The following is a 25,216-nucleotide window of genomic DNA, read 5'->3' as shown; positions in this document are numbered from 1 at the left end:
CCAGATCCTGGATCTGATGACAGGTGATAGTATCCTGTCCGTGCCCACTCCCAGGGGGCGAGCCCCATGCCATGATGTGGTTCCACCCAAAGATGGTGCAGGACTAGCAGATGAGGAGTTCCTGTGGTGGGCCCCAAACATGCTGGTGCCTAGTGCCATGGTCAGATGAGGTGGGAGAGGTGGGTCTGCTGGGACCAGCCTTCCCAAACGTGCTATTGTGTTTCAATTTTAAAACATATATGGGTTAGTAATAGTCAACACATTCCAGGATTATGTATAACAGCATGCATAGATATTCCCCTTAACACAAAACACCAGATATGGAGCAGTTGTATAGCAAGCAGAACACATGTATATATGGAACCACAGTGGCCATTACAACAGCATGCATATACATTGATGGCAGCATGCCAACCATGTGGGAGTATTTCAACATGGCACATGCATAGAAACAAATTTCAGTATTTAATAACAATAGAACATATGTCCCAACAGTAGATTTAATTTTGCACATACTGTTTGAGTTGTGTATTTAGTTTTTTTGTTGCAAATATGGTGGGGGGGATGTCAATTAACAGCTTGTATATCCCTGTAGTTCTCATTACTTTCCTAGTCAGTGCTGTGATCTGTACCTTACAAGTATTATTACACTACACTATGGCCTTAGTTTGGACAGTGGTATGGATGTAGACAACTATATACATAAAGTGTGTTTTACCTGCAGTATACACCTCTTACCTGGTATACCTGTGGAGGTATTGTTTGTTAACACTATCTGACTGTTTCTACGCATATTCCCAGATTCCAGGTTGATGTTATGCACATACCTCTCCATCTCTTTTTGCACACACTCTTGGCATGTCTTAACAACATGCAGGTGAAATTGGGACATATTTTGACCATCGCCCTCATAAACCTTTGGTGAGTTGTACAATGACAGGTTTGTTTTCAAAGACATTTTTCAAATATTTACAGGCCTGACAGTCAGTTATATGACATTAAATGCTGCCTAAATGTCAGAGATTAGCATGCTGATATGCCAGGAGGTCAGGGTAACAGCCAGCAGACATGGACCAATTCTCTGGACATTCCAGACAAATCTGTACAGTCAAGGGGTATGATTCTGCATACAGCTTACTACCACTCTCAGGATTCAATCCATGACTGTGTGTGCTAAAATAAAACAGTGTACATCACAGTTGGGTGTGCTATATAGATATTGCTGTGTATCTTTTCTTTGAATTCTATCTGTAAGTGTATCATGGTTTTACAATCTGACCTTGTAATTGCAATACTTATACAGGGTTTCCTAGACAGTTTCATTATGTAGCACTGTGTGGATGACAGTGATGAGTAATACCTTATTAGTCAGAGATACTACAATACTAACACTGCCATACAATACCAGACTAAACAGTACCAGTCCAGGATTTCAATCTTTTATTTCTAGGCAGAGTTTTCATATCTGACAGACCTGTGGGGGGAATGTTTGTTAACACTACATGAATGTTGTCACACATATTACCAGATTCCACATTATTATTATGCACATACATCTCACTCTATTACTGCACACATTCTGGTCATAGCTTCACAACATGGGGGTGGAGCTGGGACATACTTTGCTTATTACTCTCATAATACTTTAGTGAGTTGCTAGAGTGACAGGTTTGTTCTTATGGATATATTTCTGACAGTTATGATGTCTGACAATCAGTTGTATGTCATTATTTGCTACCTAAAGTTCTGGGATCATCCCACTGATATGCCAGGGGGACAGGGTGACAGACAGCATACTTACACCAGTTATCTGGACTTTCTGACAATATCTGTACAGTTGTGGGGTATGATTCTGCATACAGCTTACTACCGCTCCCAGGATTTGAACCATGGCTGTGTGTGTGCTAAACATACAACACTTCACGTCTTAGTGCTATATGGATTATGTTGTCTATCTTTTCACTGTTTTCTGTCTAAGTCTCTCTCAGTTGTACAGTATGACCTCTTGTGATTACAGCAGCCATATACAGACATTCCTACACATTTTATTTATGTAGCACAGTGTGGGTAACAGTGCTTAATACAACAGTACTATTAAGAGATTGCAACACTACGTTACCATATGATACCAAAGTAAACACAAGCAGTCCACCAGTTAGGTCTTTATTGCCAGGCTGTTAACCTTTTATTTACATACAACCTATGTGAGACTCTTCTTGCCATATTGTCTGGTTTATACAGTACATGCCATACACAATACAGATTTTATACTGGCAATTAATGTTCTACTACTTTTAGATTTATTTCTTATGACAGTACATACAAGATTATTACTAACCTGCCTCACAATACAACCTCTGTAGTCTACAGGCATGGGCCTCCTGGTTCACAGCCCGCTCCTCTGCCACTGTCAAAGACATAAGGGGAATATTTAGCCATATCTATCCATAATATACATGAGCGGGCAATTATTAAACAGGTAGTAGACTGATACTTACACACCGCTGGGACATCACCCGTCTCCCTAGCCTCTTGGATCCACTGATCCAAATGCTAACTCTTTCTCCATTTCAGGTCAGCATAGTGATGCCTGATCTGCTTTCCAGTTTGAGAGATGCCAGTAGCACTGGTGAGGTCACGGGCGAGATGGTCACAGGCTTCCACTTTATACTGGGAACCCTGGTACTGGCCCTGAAGCAGTCTCTGGTCATGATCTTTAACAAGGAGCCCTGTCATAACTTTGGATGCCTGGAAGCCCCAGCGCTGTGCCCGGAAGATCAATCCTTTACCCACACTTGTAATAGTGCTACAGGAGGAAGCTGCAATCAGTTATGAGATGTATTCCCACCTGTGGGGTTTAAATAGGCCTGATTTCCCACATTTTGCCTTAATTGGATGGTTCTGAAAATGCTAAGCTATGGACAAACTTGCTTACCTAAGGTTGGCATTGCTTAACGGTATATACCAATGGGCAAACTGATTTAGCTGGCCTACATATAGCTTACACCTAGTAAGCAGAGGTGTGCAATGCTTAGCATTGCTTAATTTTTAATTTGCATACTATTTGCTGTTTGGCATTAATTTATCATTCATTACATTATATATGTGTTTGTTATCCATGATTCATGTGTACGTACACTGTATGGGGTCCTTGTGTTTACTGGGGGATTTCAACACTTTATTACAATGGCTACTCACATCTGGACTTAATGCAGTACTCCAGTTCACATATTTATGCTATGTAGTAGGTTATACAACATAAAACTGTATATAGATTCCTTTCACATGTACATTTTGATTTTCCTATAGTGAGGATCTGTTTGGTGATACCTCACTTTTATATACTGCTATGATGGCACACTGGTCAACAACTGTGACTATAGTGTACAGGGTCCTGGGTTCAAGAGTTGTTTATTTTGTTGCTGGGCAGAACAGCTGCTGTTGGATACAGAGTGATTAAGGCACTTTTAAGCAATTGTAAGCAGGTTTGTGTGGGTTTGCCTAACGGTAAGCAGTGCTAACTTCCGGTTAAATATGCTTACAGGCAGTTAGCTTCACTATTGCTTAACCTGTGTGCACATTGCTTACCCCAGCACAAACGGGCTTAAACCCACTTACTACTGCTTGCAAATGCTTACTCCCGCTTACCCCTGCACTAATTTAAACAGAAAAGTAACATGGTTCTTGGGAAGGTGGTGGATTTGGACACTCTATGGATTTATCATTCATTATACATTATACCTTCGATTTGTATCCCTGATTCATGTGTACATATACTGTATGGGACAGTTGTGTTTATCTGTACATTTTACAACATTATTACAATGACACCTCACATCTGCATTTAATGCAGTACTCCAGTTCACAAATATATGTTATTTAGTAGGTTATACAACAAAATAATTGTTCATAAAATGATTTGACATGGAAAATGGAATTTACTACATTGAGAATCAAATTGAAAATGACTGCTCGCAAGACGAATGCTGTGACCACTACACTATTGCAGTACTGCTTTATTTGCATGTATCTTGATATTTATTTTCTTGTGCCATTTAAGCTACAGTATGCATAGCTAAGCAATGGGCAAACCCGCACACCTACAGTTAAATTTAATCTGTTTGATAAAAAAATCTACTGCTATTTTCTCTCGGAAGGGACAGGTTTCATTTATTGCTGTGGATTCCTGCATGCATCTGCACATTTGGCAGACTTCCTAGCAACCCCCCATACCTCTCAACCTCTTAATGCACATTATCTGGACAAAACTTGACAACATGAGGTCCAATTATAGACATATTTTAATTATTGCTCTTATAAACTTGTGACAGTTGCTAGAGTAACAAGGTTGGTTTTAATATATGTTTTCTGATGGTTTTGGTGTATGACAGTCATGTGTATGCCATTATTTCACATCTTCATTCCTGACATCATCCCGTGATTTCAGGGTACAACTGGGATACAGGCCAACTGTATGGGCAATAAATGAGTGCACATTATGCTATGATTTGTACAGTTGGGAGGTATGCAACCTCCTATGAGCATTCTCGCTCAAAGTTATTCCCAAACGGCACTTCCTGAGTGCAGAGGCGTTTGTATTGTGAGAGCTCTGCTCAGAGACTCACCCCCTGCACTCATCTTTGCTCCATGACCTTTTAAGAGCAGAAGCAATACGTCTTCATTACTATGCATGGCGTGCTGCTGTGCTGCTCCAAAATGGTCACTTCCATGCAGGAATAAGCTATGTTTATTGCCATGGTATACATATAAGTTCAACTCTGTACATAATTTAAAGAATTTGATATTAATACCATATTCCCAAGGGGAATGGTAGCAACACATTTTACCCTAAGTTTCAAAATGATTGCATTGTCATCCATAGTTGTGTCTAAAATATTTATGAGATGCACTATAAAATGGTGAAATAATGTCACAAGTTAAAACATCAGCAACGTCATCTGCTTATTGTCTGTTCCTCTTGTGTTGCTTTAGCCCCCTTTATATTAGGAATCATATCCTCTCAGATTCAATAAACTCTGTGTAAGTTCTGTGCAGAGCCTACATAGAGTGTTTTTGTGTATGTGATACTGCTCAACGTGCGGCATTATGCAGCATCACGCCATGTATATTAATGATGCGCGATGCATGTAAGCAATGTTTTTCAGCTCACACCAGTGTTGCTGGGCATGAAACCTGTAGTCTGAATGTATATTGTACCTCCCAAACTTTTAGTGCAAGAAATCTGGACAAAGACTAAACTAATGGGGAGACAAAGGGCCAAAAATAGGACAGATTTACTATATTGTACTGACAACCATAGAAAGTTGGAAGAATAATAGGATTTGTGTCAGCATGCTGAAGGATATAAAGTACAAAACTGAAATGGTTGTCATTATGTATTTATGTCAATCTTCAGTGACCGTCCAATAAACCACACATTATACAAGGAACAGCCCAAAATATGATACAAACATCTGGACATTCTGCAAAATTTGGTACATTTGGGGGGTATGATGCATATACCATTTCTGAGTAAGGTTGCTGGGCACAAAAACAGATTGTAGGAATGCACGGCGATTGCTTCTCCCTTGTTTGAGTTGTTATCATTAAAATTTGTTTGGGGCACAGCCATAGATGATTTTTCTGCATTTCAACTATGTCTCCCTAATTTATTTTTTTTGAGGCCCTGAACAAAATGTTACAACCATCAGTTTAGTGATTTTGAAGTTGGCACCATGAAACAACCCATTGCAAAACTGGAAAAGACTTTTTTCAAATGCCATAATTTACAGGTCAAGAACACCTACTTTTCTGGGTGTTTAAAAGTCAAGAGAGTCCCAAATGGATTATCTAGTTGGAAGTTTCTAACTGGTTTGGTTCCCAGCTCTCCACTTCACAAGGACTTATTGGAACTTTTTGACCAACAAGGTTGTGAACTATTAAAGTTCCTTATGAAACACAGCCAAAGAACTATTGATGGATTGGTCAACAAAGCTACAAGACTTGACCAGGCTGTTAACAAAGACTTACTTTTCAACAACCATTTTACCCAATACCAAAATATCTTCACCAATATTGACAAAATTACTACTGATATTAAGAGCCAGAAGGAAAAGAAATTTGAGAGAGACAGGTTGGAATACCAGGAAGGGTGATTCTACCCAAAACCTCACACCAAAGGGGGTTTTGTACTAGACCAGAGGGGTGAGCATAATGATTTTCTTGAACCAGTGGGTGCCACCAATGAGGTTATTTCATCTTTAGAACTAGCTCCTTTGAGGCAATCTAAGAGGCTGAGGAATTGAAGAAATCAATAGAGAGAGGCATCCAGCTCATATTGGATGGAACCCAACTACCGGTATGGATGGATCAACCAGAGTCTGAGACATGATTTAAGGAAGAAATAAGTTGGTCTATGTTTTTGGCTGATACTGTCTCAATTACATCTAATGACTGCAGACTACAAATAGTTTCTAACACCACAGGTGATGTTATGATATATATTTTTACTTCCAATTCATATGCAAGTGATTTTTTCTGAGTTACGTAGTAAAAGTCAGACTGTACCATCATCTAATACCAAAATAGAAAATATACCCATTGAACTGAAATTGTTTCTCAAAAAATGTAATTTTAAGATATTCAAAGACAATGGCATTGAGTGAATGTATTTTATGTAGAAAGAGTACTTTCAATCCCCTCACCCAGTCCCTTTAATTTTATTTGAAAAACACTGTGAGTATGATTTTAGAGCCCTTGTCCAACATAACAGTTTTAGAAGGGAATATAACCACTCAGCATTTGAATTCCTGTTATTAAAACAACTTAGTAAAGACAGGAATATTAAGGTTATAAAACTGGAAAAGGGAGAGCAGTGGTTATTATGTACAAGACAGATTATTTAAATAAAATGAATGAATACCTTTTTGATGATGACTTTTATGAAGAAATGTTATTTAATTTTGTGAATACCAAGCACAGAAAATTGTATTTTTGATTGCAAGACATGATCAATCAGGGTCAAATTAGTCATGACTTGTTTTTGTTTTTGAGTGTTAAGTTCTTAGTGGTACCCTCACTCTTCAGAATAACTGATACACAGATAAGAGCCATTGTGAATGCCACTAAATCAAATATGCACCCATTGGCAAAATATATTCATTTGTAGTTAAAAAATATTTGGCTCATTTTACACATTTGTGTCATGACTCATGGGATTTCTTGTTGAAACTAAAAAATGTTGGTTTTTGTGTTGACTGTTTTTTATTAACTACCAATGTAGTTAATTTGTTTAACATCATCCTGCATGCAATTGGATTAGACTGGTTTTAATGCTTTTTCCAAGATCTTGACTATAATGAAATTAATACATGTGGGTTGCTCAGGTGGAGCTTGACTTGCAGATATACAGCAGTCCCATCAAAGCAGGGTCTGAGATTGCTTTGTATGCCAAACAGAGGTCACCTCTGAGGAGTCTGTATGAAACCACATAGAGGGCAGGGCTTTTAGCCTATCTGTGTAGGGTAGATATTTGAGGCCCTGGATTCTCCTGGTGAGGAATCTCTGTGGTCTCTCCAGCTGCTGCATGTGCTTTGTGATACATGCCAAAGGGGGTGTTGTACTCAGTAATTGGCCTTATAAGGGAAGACTACATGGATGTTATGACCGCTTTGTCCCTGGATGAGATACCCTTACTTATAGGGTGGGCCATGTAGAAAGCTTTCCATACAATGGAAGCAACATGGTGGTCAAAAGTCAGGTTGCTATCAACCTGGGTACTCAAATCCCTCAATACTGATTGTGAACTTAGGGCACTGTTATTAATGTGATAATATGTGTGGACATCACTCTCCCCAAAGGGGATGATGATGCTTTTTTTGGCATTCAGATTGAGGCCATGTTTCTGGCACCAGTCATTTGTTTGGGTGAAACCCTCTTGTATGACGTTTACATCACATGGGGAATTGATGTCATCTGCAAACTTGGTCAGCCATAGCTCACTGGTTTTGGCCTGTGCCTCAGAGAAGTATATCCTGAATAACTGAGGCCCCAAGGCTGATCTCTGGGGTATACTACTCGTTACGGGTCTGCTGCTTGAGGTGGCTTCCCCTATTTTGATTAGGTGAGTTTTATCAGTGAGCCAGTTTGTTACCCATCTGGTAAATGGATTGATGCCTAGTTGAGAGAGTTTATCTACTATGTCCGTGTGGGGAATAATGTCAAAGGCTTTGGCCAAGTCAAGGTAGGTGGTGTGCACCGTCTTCCCCTCATCCATGGCTCTGGTGACTGTCCCAAAGAAGTCTGCCAAATTTAACAGACATGACCTCCCATTGACAAAGCCAAACTGGGTGGGGTCGAGTGGAGGTTGCCGATGTCCCTGTTAATGAGGTTCATGATAATCTGTTCCATGGCCTTGCAGATCAGGCTAGTTAGGCTGATGGGTGTATAATTTCCTGGACTGGTGGGTGCTCCACCTTTATGTAAAGGGATGACAGTGGCTGTCATCCACTCAGCTGGGACAAAGCCAGTACCCAGGCTTTGCTTGAATAGGGTGCCTAATGGTTTCATTTTTTTTACAAAGTTTGATGTGTTTTAATAAACATTACTTGACTTAATTCTGATGCGACTGTTTTTTCCTGACAGTATTTTTTTTTTTATTTAACATTTCAATGTTCATTGTTGAATACATATTAATCAGAAGCTCCAAGCCTCAGTAGAAATCTTATGTGACTTGGCTAGGTATCAGCAAACACTCACACAAATTATTTCCAAACCATTCAGCCACATCAACCTTGAATACTTTAGGACTGGGAATCTTTCTAATCCATAAAGGCAGTTCATTCCATTGTTTACCTGCCTTATTATGGAACAACTATTTTCCAAATAGCAGTGTTTCCTGTATCCATATGCTGTGACTTAAACTAAAAAACTTAAACTTATAGCCCTCTAGTAGCTGTTAAAATGACAGCAATTGCAATCAGTGTAGATAACTCTTCTTTTTTTAGTCTATTGATCTGCCTAATTAAAAATGTTTGAATCATCTCTGATCTATACAGCTGAGAACAAATATAAACTCATGTTATTATGCATTATTCTAAGACTGATGTCACGACATCCTTGTAAATAGGAAATAATATTCTCTTTTCTCTGCAAGTAATACTACATAAAATGTCTAAAATATATGTGTTACTGTGATTGTTATTGCCAAATTATTATACTCTGGCTTTACCGGCACTGAATTCTATACATTCTTTCACTGACCACACATACAAAGTATCAAGATATGCCTGTAATATAACATGATGATTTACTGAAATAATTAGTGACTCATCTTTAGTGTTGTCAGCAAACTTACTTGCCCATATGCCGTTTTATGCAGGAGATGTAGACATAAATATGGTGAACAGTTTTAAAGGACTTATAATTTCTTTGATTTTAATCCTAAAAGTTGTAGTAGACAACCAGTTACAGACCCACTCTTTTATATACTGATTAATATTTATGTTATGCATTATAGTGATACATAGTGATAACCTTAGTGTGAGGCACAGAATCAAATGCTTTAGGAAGGTCTAAATACACCACATCTACTGACAAGCCCAAATCAACAGTTTTCCATATATTCTGACAGAAGTGCATCAAATTTTCAAACATCGTCTCCCTTCAGAAAATCCATGCTAAAACATATCAAGATTTAAATGCATTTCTTCAGAGATTAATGTGCATAATGCTCTTTCAAAGCATTTCCAAGTGATATATATCAAACGGTAGGGTGATTGTTATCTGCAGTAATATTCTTTCTCCCCTTAAACAAGGCAATGACTATAACAGATGTCCATATCTGAGGGACAATCCCCTTCAGAAGATTTAGCTGGATTACCCACCAAATGCATGGCATAAAGTCACTAATGTTTGACAAGACAAATTCATTAAGGCCATGAAGCCCAGCAGTCATATTTGATTTTATTGGTCTTAAAGCTTTCTTCACCACACTGATCAGATACAAAGCAGCATGCATCACTACAATTATAGGAATTGAAAATTGGCAAAGTGGAACATATTTTTGACAATGCCTGGAACCATATCTCTCAGCAGTCCAGAATTTCACCAAATGTCCAGATTTCTGTCTCATATTTTTTGGACTGCTTCTCATAAAATTTGTGTTTTTCTGGCAAATCATTGGAGTGTATTGGACATCTGAACTTCTGAAGAAGTGAAAGTAACAAACATTTGGAGTTTGATAAAGCTGCCTCCCTCTATACAGTACCAGATTAGACACTTTTTGATGAAAAACATGTTATTTTTGCATTGTATTTTGTTGATGAGGATACCCCTCTGCATTTTTGGAGTTAATATATAAGTTGATTTATTTTATGCTAAATGCATCAGCAGTAGTTTCTTACTTCCTAGAAAGATAAAGGGAAATATTACAAAATATTTGTTCTCAGTATAAATCTGCCCTGATTCTGAAAGACTTGCTATCAGTGTAAGTGACTCACATTGGTATCAGGACTATCTATAAACATGCTTACTCTGGGAGCCAGATTCCAAAATATCTGCTCTCAACCTGCTCCCAATGTGTCACTTACACATAGAGGAAGTCTTTTCAAATTGGACCCAAATTATCATCCAGTTTTTACAGGTGAAACAACTCATATTGAAAATTATCTTGTAATTATCTACTACTGAAACCACAATGTAAGTAAATGTCTCCTCTATTAATGAAGTAAGTTGTGCTTACCCACACTGCTTTGCAGCAATATGTAAATGTCTAACCAGTATCTACCATTGCATCATTTATGGATGGCTTTATATAGGAAAAAAATGAGTACACAGTGAAAGCAAAAGCTCAAACAATACAGTATAATCTTCATTTTGTGCAAAATCACTGGCAATTTTAACATGAGGAGTTAACAATAAGTGAAATTAATTGTAAATGATGCTTCCTAAAGTGGTCAATAAACTTTAAGGACTGAAGTCACTAAATAATGACAAACACTTGAGCTTCAGACTTCATATCCTTCAGAAAAATCCATGTTAATGCAAAAGCTATGATAGTTAGTTTTCTGTCTTTATAACAGTGATATTTAAAATCAATCCCTGATTTTGAACCTGTACCCCATTCTATTTAGGCTTTGTCCAGAATTATTGAATAAGAAGTTGAGAGGTACAAAGAAATCTGGGCTGGTCTTTCAATGCTTTAGGTCATATTTATTTTCTCCAATAACTCCTAAAAAGTAGGAAGAGTTATCCTAAACAGCAGAAATAACCTAAACAGCAGAATATAACAAACTGAACAAGCAAACAAACAAGCAAAGGAGCAAGCAGGCAGAATCAAACAATATATATATATATATATATATATATATATATATATATTGTGCTCTGTCTATTCAGTTCAAATCCAACATATGTTTATCCCATCTCTGACTGCTTGAACGACTGACCCAGTGTTGAGCACAGAGGGGGGTATGTATAGTGAATACTTCTTCTGCACTTTTTTCCAGTTTGCACTGATCCATACATTTGTACTCCAGTTTGACCACTCCGAGCACCCACTGATTTATTCATTCAGCAAATCATCTAATGGTGTTGTTAACTTATATTCCCTACAATACTGTGAAAGTTCACACACATCTTATCATTTAGAAAGCCTTTTCATTTTTCAAGTCTAAGCAAAAAACATAGTCCATTTCCATTACTGAAGTACTCTATTACAGGCATAACCTTCTCGTTTTATTAAATCTGTCTCTTCTTCTTACAGATCTACATTAATCAAGGACGACAAGTTCGGGTAATATTTTCAACAGCTATAGTATCTATAGGTTTACCTTTATATAGTTAAAAATCATATTGTTGATTGTCCTGTTGAGTGAACCGAAATGACAAATTCTGCATGTCGAACGTCACCGAAGTTCAAAACTCAGCAAATCAAACAGCAGATTTGCTGAGTTTCGAACTACAATATTGAACATACAATGTAATGCAGGGGAGCAAGCCCCCCTGCACCCCCTACTTTAATATTCTAACTCCGAGATCGGATTACAGTGGGGAAAGGGTCCATTTCCCGATCCCCAGTATAGTGCAATCTGCACCCAAAATGCCAAAACTGCAATGAGAGAATGTCACTGTGCATTCGCTCATTGCACATTCGAAGCATTTTTATTTGACTTTTCAAAATCCTGAAACAGCCCTTTCGAACTTTTGGCATTCTCACACCTGCAATACGCACATATAAAGGTAAACCTATTTATATTCCCTGCAAATCTTATGATATATGTTAAGAAAGGATAGTAATATAAAAGTTGACCCTTTAGCTCAATATTGCTTACATTAAACATTGTCATTATCTACCTACAACATCAAGAGGGTGGAGCTTTTTGGTTTTCCAAGGTCCTCTAAAAAAGTACAGTAAATCCTCCATCATTTCCTTCACTAAACTTCATAAACTTCCGCATGAGCTGTACTTGTGTCTGCAAAAGTTACCTTGATTTTCCCTAATGTTTCTATCATTGGCAATTACGATATTAACTGCATGACAGATTGCTATCCCAGATCAGTTATGAGGGACTGGACAGTGGATGCTGGTTGGCTATTTAAAAAAGTATTGGGCAAAAAGCACCTGGAAATCTTAAAGTAGGACATGCACAAATTTTGAAAATTGTTACTTTTTCTAGAACAGCAGGATCTGTGGCATTCACTTGTTATAGTAATGAGCTATTTAGTGCACAAACGGCATTAAGAGGATGTTTTTAGAACCATCAGCATAAACTTGTTAGGCCTTAGTTTTGCCTCCTAGACCAAGGGCATTGCAGATTACATAAAGCATTAGACAATGTGCAGAAAAACAGTGTGCACGAATGCAGCAGGGCAAACAAATGGATCAAAGGCAGCCATATGTAGTAATTATCCAATGTATGCCATGTCAGCTATGTTAACAGCTTTTCTCTACTGCAGTTATTTCAGTTTTGAAAATTTTTAGAGAATGGAAAAATTGAGGCCACTTATACTTGAACCCAAAAATGTCAGAACCAGAGATCATGAAGTGTTGCTCTGGTTCACAAGCTCAAATAACACTCATTTTAGTAAATACCAAGAGGCCATTCTGCCAAGGAGTGAGATTATATTGTTTTTCTAATAACTAAGTAACTGCATCTTCTTCATAGCATGTCTTACAGTTACCTCAGGCAATGATTAAGAGGGCAGTGAGTTATGAAAACATTACATTACATTTATCTATCTATGTATCTATCTATCTATCTATCTATCCATCTATCTATCTATCTATCTATCTATAATACATTTATCTATCTATCCATCTATCTATCTATCTATCTATCTATCTATCTATAATACATTTATCTATCTATCTATCTATCTATCTATCTATCTATCTATCATACATTTATCTATCTATCCATCTATCTATCTATCTATCTATAATACATTTATCTATCTATCCATCTATCTATCTATCTATAATACATTTATCTATCTATCCATCTATCTATCTATCTATCTATCTATCTATCTATCTATCTATCTATAATACATTTATCTATCTATCCATCTATCTATCTATCTATCTATCTATCTATAATACATTTATCTATCTATCCATCTATCTATCTATCTATCTATCTATCTATCTATCTATAATACATTTATCTATCTATCCATCTATCTATCTATCTATAATACATTTATCTATCTATCCATCTATCTATCTATCTATAATACATTTATCTATCTATCCATCTATCTATCTATCTATCTATAATACATTTATCTGTCTATCCATCTATCTATCTATCTATCTATCTATAATACATTTATCTATCTATCCATCTATCTATCTATCTATCTATCTATCTATCTATCTATAATACATTTATCTATCTATCCATCTATCTATCTATCCATCTATCTATCTATCTATCTATCTATCTATCTATCTATCTATCTATCTATCTTTATTGTCTAGGTTAGTTCGACTTGGCTAGTCACCTCTTTTCAGAGAAGACCCAAGATAGTATTTATACCACTCAGAGAAATTTGGACAGGGTATTGGTGAAATTCCCCTACTTATTGGAGCTGTTAGATAGTGCCGGAGGGCTTCTTCAGCAATAAGGAGTAGGCCTAAGGGAAGCAGCACAATGGAGGAGGAGAGAAAAGTTATCGAGTGTTTGGATGTGGAAAGTGAGAATTTGGAGAAAGTTTGTTCAGTATGGAGTTTCAGGTTGTAAATAAAAATTCATGTGTAGTGAATGTTCCAATTGAGCAGCATTTAGCTGTCTCCATGAAGAAGGAAGTGAGTCTGTTAAGTGGTGCAGATCACATAACTGGCATCAGGATGGCTTGCAGATGACCTGTTAAAATAATTGAGCAGAATGATCCTGGTGACAGTTTGCTCTTCCATGGGGTGAGATGGCAGATAACTTTTTGTAAGTGTTGAGGATGGTAATGTGAAAAAGAAACCACAGGATGTGGCAGCAGGGAATGAGGCAGTTAAATCTTACACAGTAGTGAAAGAATGTGAAACAGGAAAGCAGCAAGAAACTGAGAAAGTTGTCTGGTTATGTGGCCACAGATAATGCAGTAACTAAACATATGCAGCAGTGACAGTAGGTAGAAATGAAGAACTGCAGCAAACTGTAAGTAAACTTGTTTTGAAAAGGAAGAAAAGAACAAAGGTGGGAATAAGAACAACAACAGCAATAAAAAAAACAACACTTAAAAAGACAGATATTATGTATGGGACAATTAGGTAACTGTTCTGTGTTTTAAAGATCAAGAAATTTGTTCTTTTATACACACTGGGTCAGAAATTTTTTTATGACTTAACATTTTAAACTGATGGACTGATGATGTAATTTCTGGAACTGTGATAGAAAAGGAAGGATATTTATCTGTGGAGCAATTTTTTTTTCTGGTAGTAACTTAAATGTTCAAAAGTTAATTTGCAGTTTTGAACTGATGAACTGAATGTATACAATGTTAAAAAAACATGCATGGTCTGTGGGAAACTGTTGATAATATTGTGAAAGTAAGAGATGAGAGAAACTTGTGGAATGGAGGGTGGAGGTTGGAAGTTATTTTGAAATGTAAAAAAATAAGCATGGTGAAACTCGGGTTATTTAATTGGCTAATCATAGAGATACATTAAGATATACTGGCCAGCCTAAATCATGCTTCTTTTGTGGGGCCTTTCTCATTTAATTAATGAGTATGACAAGATACAATGTTAACAATGTGGAGAGAGAAGACATACAGCAAGAAACTGTGTGCCTGAATATAGGTGTGTAAAAAACATGGATGATTTTGGATGGATTGTCAAGAGCAAACAGAAAATGATAAAAAAAAGTGGAAAGGGAAGAAAACATATATGAGAAAGGACAACAAGAAGCTGGAGGACAGGATGAAATAGATGAAGAAGAAGAAGAGGAAAAAATGTGTAGGGGAAAAATGAGGGGAGAGTGCACATTCAGGAAGAAAAGTCAGTAAAAGGGATTGATACTAATAATTTTTGGAAGTTCTAGTCAGTGAAAAATCTGATTTGAAGATCAATTATTGTTTGTACATAAACGAAGGAAAAATATTCAACTGGGGAAATAGTAAAAATAAGAAAACACAAATTTAAAAATATTTCCCCTAAACTTAAAAAGAAGTAAAAGCAATAACTTTAGAGTATTTTCAGTAAATGGCAACAACATTATTAACACTGTAAGAAGGCTAGGGATACTGGAATGGTGTGCTAATTGTGATGTAGATGTTATTCTTTCAGGGGATGTAATATTCCTGATAACTAAACAAAGACTGCAAAGAGAAAAACTATGGGGTAGAAATATAACATGGAACTTAAGAAGTAATCATTGTTCTGGAGTGACTGTGCAGTGTAAAAAAACTGATAATACTAGATGTAATGTTGGTAAGGATGGTAAGGTTAACTGTTGTGGATGCAAGATGGAGAGAACATATTTATAAAATTATAACATTATGTGCATTATAACTAGCAAGGAAAGAGGGAATCTTATTTGACTATGTGGTGGTTAACATGGAAATTGTAATGGAAAGAGACCTTAATTGTGATTTAATGGGAAAACGTAAAAAGAAAGGAGGATATGTCAAAAATACAGGAAGTGATAAAGTATGGTAAATTAACAGTGTGAAATAAAAGTCAACTGATTTATAGAAGGAAATTGATTATTTTGTGTTAATGGATTGTTTGTGGGTATCGAATGGTAATGTAGTTTTGACATTTTTTCCTGACAATTTAGCAATATGGATGGAGGTGATGGAAGAAAGAGAGTATATTAAAATAGGAAAGGGAATAAAAAGAATTTATGAGAAATTATGGGATGAAATTGGAGAATGGAAATTATTATGCTTATGGAAGGATCATATAATGATGAAGTACGTCTATAAAAACTGGTCCAAATGGAAGAATGAATTTAAAAAGAAGTATAACAAGTGTTTTTTTTCAATGGAAGTATTATGTAAGAAAGAAGAGAAAGTGAAGTATGGACAGCTGTATAGAAATGTTTTGGAGAATTTAGAGAATAATAAAAGACAGTATGATATAGAAAAATAAACAAAAAAATGAAATTGAGAAAAAAAGGTATTGCTATTTAGCCAAAAATATTAGTTATAAGGGGATGGCAAGAGGCATCTGCATATTTGGGTAAAATAGTGAAAGAGAATATCAGTATAATGAGGGCAATTAAAAATGGAAAAGAAGTTAAAATGAATACAAGATCGAATTATGAGTATAGTAGTGCAGCATAAGAGTAAAAAGAAGGAAATTAAGATAAAATGGCAAGTTAAAAAAATCCAGAACATTTTAAGGAAACTTTGAAAAAGAAATTGCTACTTAAGAAAGTAAATGTTGATTCAGATATCAGGCTCAAAGAGAATTGAGTATGCAATGTCTAACAAATTAGTGGATTGGCAGAGGGAGTATTTTGTAAATGTATTAAATGAATGGATGAAAGAAGGGTTTGTTTATGAAGAGTCATGTAGTAAGGTATTAGATTTATATGGAATAAAGATGAGAAGAATGAAATAAAAAATACTGCTGACTCGTCACACTAGATAATACACATTATACAATTTTATGGGAATAATACAGAGGAGAATGGCAGTAAGGATGAGGAATATTATAGCAATAACCCATGCCTGGGTGTGGGTAATGCGGGATTTAACCACGGTTGGTTCGCCCTCGGGACCAAACAAAGACAACCGTGGTTAAATCCCACATTACCCACACCCAGGCATGGGTTATTGCTATTATACAATGACATTATTTAAGAAAAGAAATAATTACTTTTCTTAAATAATGGCATTGTATAATGCCTCTTTGCTGCCCTTCCGCAGCTGTCTGGTATTCTGTGGCAGTTCTGATGTACTGCGCATGCCTACGCAGTACATCAGAGCTGTGGGCAAAAGCAACAGAGAAAGCAAGATCTCCGTTGCTTTTTACTGTTTCGCTATGTTAAATGGGTTTAACATAGTGAGACAGCTTTAAAATAAGCAACGGAGATCTCCGTTACTTATTTTAAAGCTGTCTCACCATGTTAAACCCATTTAATATAGCGAAATTTAAAAAGCAACGGAGATCGCAAGATCTCCGTTGCTTTACATTGTTGCTATGTTAAAGGAGTTTAACATAGCGAGACAGCTTTAAAAAGCAACGGAGATCTGCGTTGCTTTTTAAACCTGTCGCTATGTTAAACTCTTTAACATAGCGAGAATGTTTATACTAACGGAAAAAGTCCGGGTGACCGGACCTTTTTCCATTAGTATATTGAGGGATTTACAACGGGCACGCTGGTTGGGCTGGCCAATCAGCGTGCACGTTTCAGAGGAAGAATTGTATAATATGGAAGAATGTATATATGGTATAAAAAGGAAGACAATTCAAGAATTGTTACTGCTTGCAAGAGAAATTGTGGATAATATTATAAGTAAAAGGAGGATATGAAACTTAGCATAGGTGATATTAGCAGGGCATTTGATACGGTAGGACATGATGCTTTCTGGAATGTTTTGAAGCAGTATAAAATGTGTGTGTCAGCATATCAAAATAATGGAGTGAGAATTTTAATGAATAGGTGGCTGAGTAAAGAAATATGTATGAAGTAAAGTGTAAGACAAGGATGTCAAATGAGTGAAATACTGTTTGCACTGGCAATGAATGCAATAGTGAGTGAAATAGCTAATAAAATGAAAAATGCTAAACATATGACACAAAGAGGTGCTGATTTCAGTAGTTTTGGAATACACTGATGCTATAGCTGTAATTGCTAACAACACAATATGGATAAGGGAAGTGCTGGTTTCTCTGAATGGGTGTTTAAAGGAAGTGAAAATAACCTTGAATAAAGATAAATATAAGGTTTGGGTGATGTGAAAATTGGAGGGGGGTGTACTTTTCAATGAATTAAGTGTCTTTGCTAGGAATAAAATTTGGGAAAACAATGCAGTTATGCTGTAATGGGAGGGTTTGATAAAAGAAATGAAAGAAGCAAGTCTTCTGTGGAGGAGATCTAGATTAACTTTCAGGAAAAAACTGCAATGTTTTGCTGTTAAATAACAATGTCCAATGGAACATGTCACCATTCCCATGCAGGAACATAAGTTAGACTGGTAAAATAAGGGCTGTCTCAAGATAAGTGGTTAGGGGCAAGTACCTACCAGGTTAGGGGACTGGTGGCTCAAGAAAGGAGTCAAGTAAGTGAAAGGCAGCTGATTAATGGATCCAAGAAGACAGAGAACATATACTGGAGTTTATGGTGAGTAGATGATGGTGAGTTAGGTGGATTACAGTATGTCTTTCATGGTCTGTGCATTGCTAAGCAATCAGAACACTAAAATTGATCATCTTTTAGCTGATAGTACAGTTAGGACACCCCAATAAAAATAAAATTATGGCTAAGTATGCAGGTAGGTCAAATGCCCGCACTGATATAATAGAGGTAGAGTAAGTACAATCCAAATGAGTCAACACGCTGATGTGTATTCTGATGTCAGCCTTCATGATTGGAACTAATTGACTTTTACAAATTACTGAGGATAGACATCTGACAGGAGAAAATTGCAGAGTGTTGTGTTATTGGAGGGATAGTTTTAGGAATTTTTTTAGGCAATAGAGGCACAACACTCTAGGCAAGGGGAAATTGGCACTTGTGTACAATATAAAACATGAAATAGGGGTGGGAAGTTGGCATAATGGTTAAGATGATTACCTTATCACCACAGGGTATAGGGTTTGATTCTCACATGGGCCACAAGGGCAGTTATCCTAGTACTAATCTATGAACCCATGAAAAATTGTAGTTAATAAAAGCCATAGTGACTGTTGAAATTAAGTATCATCAGAACCTATCATGATTTCAGCAAGACATCTTGTATACATCAAACACATGCACAACCTGCCTGTAATTTGAAAATACAATGGTTGGATGAGAATGATTTGTGCTGTTGTTATTTTGGAAATGGGGATCAGTGGGAAACATAGAACCTACAATATAGATTGATACTACCACATCTGTTTTTGTTGGGAAAAATTAAAAGGTGGAATATTACATATTACATATTATATAGCAGGAAATTGATATGTGATTGATAGGTTATATATGTTGATAAAATCAGTGAGCAGTTCTGATTCATATCCTGTTATGTTGTTTATTTTTCAGCTTTTAGTTATGTAGTTAGTTTCACATCAACTTTAGCTATTCAGTGCAGCCTCCCTTTACTTAAAATTGCTGCCAGTTTTTAATGTCAGATAAAAGAGAAATGTCTTAACAACTTTAACTTTCATTATGTATAAGATGTTTATATACTGTGACAGATGATGGACAGCTATATATGAGCTCATATGGACACAGTCACTGATTTACAACTATGTATATACCATAATCACTTGTTTTCTAGATTGTTATTCAACTATAAAATATTGTTGTATTTTTAGTTACTAAAATAAATTGACAGCAGTGTGAGAAATGCTGATAGTTTATAATTTCATAAGTTTAAAAACAGTACTCAGGCCCAAAGCCATTGTAACAGCACTGGCTGTCTTAAAGAGTAATTGGTCACTTTTAGATGTATCTTTGTTTTAAAATTAATTTAACCTCAATGTATTCTTTATGTTACAGTTGTGAATAATGTGAAAAAATTTGCAAAAAAATGTAGACTACAGTGTTATGTTTGACTTTTTTGTTTAATTTTTCTTAGGTTTGCAATAAAACTCAACCCAGAACATTACAGCATGGTAGGTATTGGGCAATGATTTTTTTATGACTGCAAGACATTATGGGTAAGCAAAACAGCTTACTTTTTAAAGGAGCTGCTTCTTACTTTATTACTACATTATCACATGCTAATTTTCAATGCAACTTGAAATAACTAGTTGACAACTTGCATTTATTGTTAGCAAGAAGCAAATACTGGTGCATTTAATGTGTAAATACATTAGCCCATATATTAATTTAGGTAGTTAGGGATTGTGGTTTCCTTCTTTCGCATTCCTATGGCAGGGATTTTTAGCTCTGAAATGAAAATCGTGGATCCAGACTTATCAACAAAATAGATTGCAAAAACAATGTAATTTTTGCAGCAAAAAAGTATAAACTGGTATTGTATAATTGCATATGATAAGGAGGACAGAGCCAAAACACACAATAATCCAAAAATTCAAGAAACACATGACAATACACCAGAAAATTGCAAAAAGCTTTATTGATGTCTTCGGTACCTTGGCGTACGCATTAAAGGAATACATTTTTACACCAAGCAGCATCCATTTTTATAATACTAATCCCCAATGTGACAATTACACAATGAAGATATTATCCCATTCTTAAAAAAAAACATACATATCCACTTCTTAAAGAGCCCATGCATATATTCACATACATGTTAACATTTTTAATTTAAAAAAATACATACATTATTCATTGCATACCTCATCAGTCTTGTTATTATTGATGGCTCATTATCATTTCACACTATTACAACTATAACTATTGATTCCCAAAGATTTTACATGCATTGAAGCACATTGAACTTGCGTATGCCTTCTACTTTTCTACCTTCTAAAAGAACATACCAAAATATATGAACCTCATTGCTATGCAAAACCAATCCTATTGGTCATAACCCTACAGAGTCACAATGCTGGAAGAAAAATAGACACTCAACATTATTACACTGGATATGATGAAGTTGCATATCATTCTATTATGAGTGACTATGAATATTCAAATCCAATTCCTTATTTAACCCCCTCCTTCCAGGTAACTGCAGTACACACCTGTAAAGACAGCTCATAGGATAATTGTGTGCGGCATGATACACACTATGCTACTAATAGCACATGGTGGTCTTCCAGCTGCAGGTGTGGGTGAACTACCCCAAGAACCACAGATCTCTGAAGAGGACATCCTACAGGTATTGGAGGAGGAGCAGGAGGACAGAGGGGGCAGAAGCACATATACTTGGGTGATGGAGGGTGTGACCACACGTGCAAGCCCAGGCAACACAGCAGCATCTGACACATAACTTTGAGTCATGACAAGCCTCATGTACAGAAGTAAATACATTAAACATTAACAGTCAGGTGTTGCCTCAGTGTAGCAGCACATATTGCATCTAATGGCAATTACCCAATAGATGGACACACTAAGCATCAGACATAACAACATAATCATAACATATCATGGTATGAACATATACAAATCTATCACAACAGGATCATTAACTCGGGGCACAACTGAAACAGGTACGCATACAGGCTCATATTGGTATATCTGTGTATGGCAGACAATAAGGGACAGATATATGTGAAACACATTCCTTTTTGTCCACTATAAAATGATGGTAACAGGATAACAACTCAGGACAAAGGACATAATGCAGAACTGTTGCCAATACCACAAACAAAATATATCAATCTAAAGTATGGATAAACTAATGCAATAAATGGAGTCAGCTATGGTTAGTAAAACTGTCATACTCCCATGGCATCAGACCTGTCAACAAGCACAGACAGATGACATTGTCTATGTTCTGCATAGCAATCATCATCACCATGGGGCAGGACTGACACTATCAGACAGAGTGCATCAACTGTCTGTGTTACTGTAACACAGTCTGCAGCATCCAAACTGATGCCTCACACCATGGACAGGTCTACAGTACTGTAGAAGGAAAAAAACTTCAAAGACCAATGCACGCTAGGTTCAAGCAAGGCACCCTTTATTACTTGCAGCAAGGAGACAAAGCATGTAGGTACAGGATTTGTCTGGCTCTTCGATGATCAGTATGTTATTCTTATACAGTTCTCTTCATGTCACAAAGAAAATGTTACTATTCTATTGTTGACGTAGCTGGACACAACTTTCTGTATGTTTCACAGAAAATGTTACCAGACTTATTGCTGACTTGATCGGATTATTTGCTATCTTGCAAAAACATTTTGATAAAAACAACCTGGCCTTGGGCTTATTTTAGCCCCCCTTAACTTTTCAATTCTTCAATTGTACAGTTCTAATACATGTGTTACATTTTGTCTAGATTCAAGGTACATTTCTAGCTTTAGTACAAGTAATGCTGACTATGGTTTATACTTTCAAACATCTATTGTTTTCTTTATCAAAGCTTCTAGCAGCTGCATATTTTCTCATGGTATAAGCAGAAATGAAATATCTCTTTGTTAAGTTTCATGACATTAGCAGAAATGAAATGTCTCTTGTTAAGTTTCTAATAGCTGTGCAGATTCATGCAGCATGAACAGAATAAATGTATTAACCCTTTTAAACCTCGAATGCACTAAGCATGCATATTACTATTATATATTTTTCTAACATTTCCCCCCTTTTAATACTATTATTCTACTTTCAAGATAAGCATAAACAGTTTTCTCTTCCCCTAACCTCTTTCTGCTCAGGATTTGCATTTGCAGTTAAGAGAGTCGTTTAGTTTAAGCTCATGAAAGCATTTTCAGTTTTTTAGCAATTCTTCAAGTTCAGCATCTTGGTATAAGGTTTCTGAAACTGAAATGTCTATAAAATTTTTAATCAGTCTTTTTATGCAGGGAATGCAGCAGCACACACATACCACCAGTAGGATTATTCCTACACAGATGGCAATCAGAATGTTCATCAGAATGCTGCCCCGACCCCCAAACAATTTCTGGAAAAAGTTCATCAATGGATTTGGGTCTGGTTTGCTCATGGCTGACACCTGCTGAATCACCTCAAGATGGATGTCTATCTCATGTTTGTGGTCAGGAATATATGAACAGCACTCCTCCTGGATTAAAGCGCATGTACCTCCTCTTGCCACTAGGGTGAAGTCAAGAGCCATGCGATTTTGAAGCACCACTGTTCTCATGGCAGTCAGTTCATCCGTCACCAATTCTAGGGCAGAAAAGGTTGCATTGCTCATTATTTCAAGAAGCTTAGACAATTTTCTCAGTTCCCAGATTGATTTCGTTGCTCCATATGCTGGCAGTACACCTGCCCACGATATAACAGTATCACTCAAGTCCATGTGTGACAGTCCATTGCCCACAGCATGATGGTTTTTCCAGCGCGCATTGATTTGCCCCACTGGATTGACAGGCTTCTTGATTTCTCGAATATTCCGAATTTTCCCTTGAGGTAAAACTGCTGTGTGTCATATGGCCGGAACCAGGTACCCCAAAAAACATCTGCCAGACCAATTTTCAGGTCACCATTTATATGCTTTTCTACCGCATATAAAGTAACAATCTTCCACTTTAGTAGTAACTTTACTATACCCTGACTCTGCATGAAACTTTTTTTTGTCAATTATGGACAGTTGCTTATAGAGGTCAGCATTATGTTTTACTTCACCAATTGTCCTATGCATCAGTTCAACAAATGAATCATAGGTTGTGTTGCAATAGGATCCGATGTTATCAGGTCTAGTGTAGTTTCTATAGGGAACAGTCACATTGCAATTGCTCCAACCCACCTTGACTGTATCATTCTTATAAAAATACACAGTTCCCTTCTGTTGAACAGACAAGTGCAATGCTACTTTATCTTGTGATGTGACATCTGATGTATCATGAATTAGGTTTTCCCAGGTCTTGTTGGCTCCTAGGGGAACTGAAGTTAACAGTAACCCCCCCCCCCATTTGTTGTTGGTAAAGCTGTGCAAATCCAGCAATTAGAAACATTGAAGGTTTCAGCATACACATATTTGATTGTCTGATAAGTGTTAAAGTTTGGATGCCACTCTGCACGCTTGTTCAGTTCAATTTGTGTGGCTGAGAAAAGGAATGGCCACAACAAAAAGATTATTGTCACTAGTACAGTCAACAGGATGGTTATGCAATATTTTTGTGGAAATGGTTGTTCTGCATTTCTGTTTTCTCCAGCTCTTCCAAGTAGGTGTATTTGGATCTTACTGGATTCCATCATTTTTACTTTGGACATGTGCTCTTACTCTCTGTCTTAATAGCACCGATGGTTTCTTCACTGGAGTTGAGATGGATCAGTCCTATTGATCTAACCCCCCTTGTAGCCAGAATTTGTGCTGAGGGGCCCGATGGAGAGGTAAGATTTTTGTCCAACTCAAAGTTCTTAACCAGTTTGCAGTGCATCAGGTGTATCCATGAAGCTCTTTCTGCTATCTTGACTGCAGTAGGTGTCAAAAGAAGCACCTGGTAGAGACCTTCCCACCTTGGCGAAGCCCAATTTTTTCGCTTGATAATTTTGATCCACACTCTGTCTCCTGGCGTCACTGCCACTTCTGATGTTTCGGTTTGTTTTCTATCTGAAACAGAATTTGACTGCAACAGATGTTTAGAACTCAATAACTTTTTCATATATTCAGCTAGTGTAAAATCAGCTTCCTGGTCTGATGACATGAGAAGTTTCCACTGGGGTGTATAATAAGCCCTTCCAAATAGTTTTTCAAAGGGAGTCAATACTTTTGCTGTAGGGACAGTTCTCATGTTCAACAGTGCCAGGGGTAAACAGTACAACCAAGTTTTCCCTGTGTCAGCTATTAATTTTCTTAATTTGTTTTTTAGTATACCATTATGCCTTTCGACTAGCCCTGCAGATTGCGGATGGTATGCACAATGATTTTTTAAAGAAATACCAAAATGCTTACTCAACTGCTGTATGGTTTGATTTACAAAGTGTGTACCATTGTCACTGTAGATTCTTTCCAGAATACCAAA

Source organism: Protopterus annectens, chromosome 2.part0, assembly GCF_019279795.1.
Source record: "Protopterus annectens isolate FY-2018-M chromosome 2.part0, PAN1.0, whole genome shotgun sequence".
Classification (NCBI taxonomy): Eukaryota; Metazoa; Chordata; order Ceratodontiformes; family Protopteridae; genus Protopterus; species Protopterus annectens.
The sequence above is the reverse complement of the archived record's forward strand: the minus strand, read 5'-3'. Positions refer to the sequence as shown.